Source organism: Sinocyclocheilus grahami, unplaced genomic scaffold (assembly GCF_001515645.1).
Source record: "Sinocyclocheilus grahami isolate Dianchi unplaced genomic scaffold, SAMN03320097.WGS_v1.1 scaffold5429.1, whole genome shotgun sequence".
Lineage (NCBI taxonomy): Eukaryota > Metazoa > Chordata > Actinopteri > Cypriniformes > Cyprinidae > Sinocyclocheilus > Sinocyclocheilus grahami.
The window spans coordinates 3,063-4,036 of NW_015510122.1; the positions used below are offsets into that span (position 1 = coordinate 3,063).

Below are 974 nucleotides of genomic sequence, written 5' to 3' on the forward strand. Positions count from 1 at the left end.
ATTATTATTATTATTATTATTATTATTATTATTATTATTATAAGCGGGGAAGCAGCTGGTATTCAGTAACACTGCAGATGATATAAAGGAAATATAAAGGTTTCGACTAAATGAAAGTGGACATCTAGGGCTTTAACTGCTTTGTAAGGTGGGTGTGTCCAGCGACTTCCCGTTCGCGAATTAAGTTACGAAGGTGAAGGAGTAGTACTTAATATTCATAAGCCACGCCTTCGTTCTTTGGAGGGAAAAAAACACTGCCTAATTAATATGCGATGACCTTCACGTTTGCCATTGAAAGAATACCAAACCAATTTAACAACATCTCATTCATATTCATAAGGTAATCTTTGGCCATAGTACAAGTTTAATAGTACTTTGAGTTTTCCGCTGGATTTATTAAATGGAGCTGAGGTTCGATTCGTAATGATTTTCTACACCGTTGTCACGTCCGGAACCTTAATTTCCCTTTTTATTTTATCTATCCTTTTATAGGAAAACGCATGTAAATTTGAAAGGGAAACAAAAAGTATGACTTTTAGTGTTGTTGTCTTTTTCTGCTCACATTAAAATAATTTGATACTAGTAGATAAAAATAAAACACACATTCTGTGGTGAGGCCACTGATCTATAATAGAGAACAATATATAGATAATCTATAATTATTTATATTATATTATATTATATTATATAGAGTCGTTATATAGATCAGTGGTTTAGCGAACAGACAGACAGACGGGCAGACTTTTATTTTTAAACCACATACCGGATGTTGTTTTGTCGCATCAGCAAAATCACCGGAAGGCAAGCCTGCGACCTTTAGCCAAAAAAGCGTACCGGCTAAAGCTAACGCTTCCGCTGTGGTCGTACGCAGGGAAGGAGATCAGAGGCAGTTTTGTTTGAATGGATGCCAATGGAGGAGAGGCTTCACAACGCTGAATAAACAGCTTTTTAGAGGAAACAACTTATCATTTAAT

The 974-nt window shown here is 35.5% G+C and overlaps 1 protein-coding gene across 1 annotated transcript in view; it reads left to right on the forward strand.

Moving 5' to 3' along the window:
- LOC107577215 (F-box only protein 9-like) overlaps positions 1–974 on the forward strand; it is a 4,959-nt gene that overhangs the window by 875 nt on the left and 3,110 nt on the right. The window lies entirely within an intron of this gene.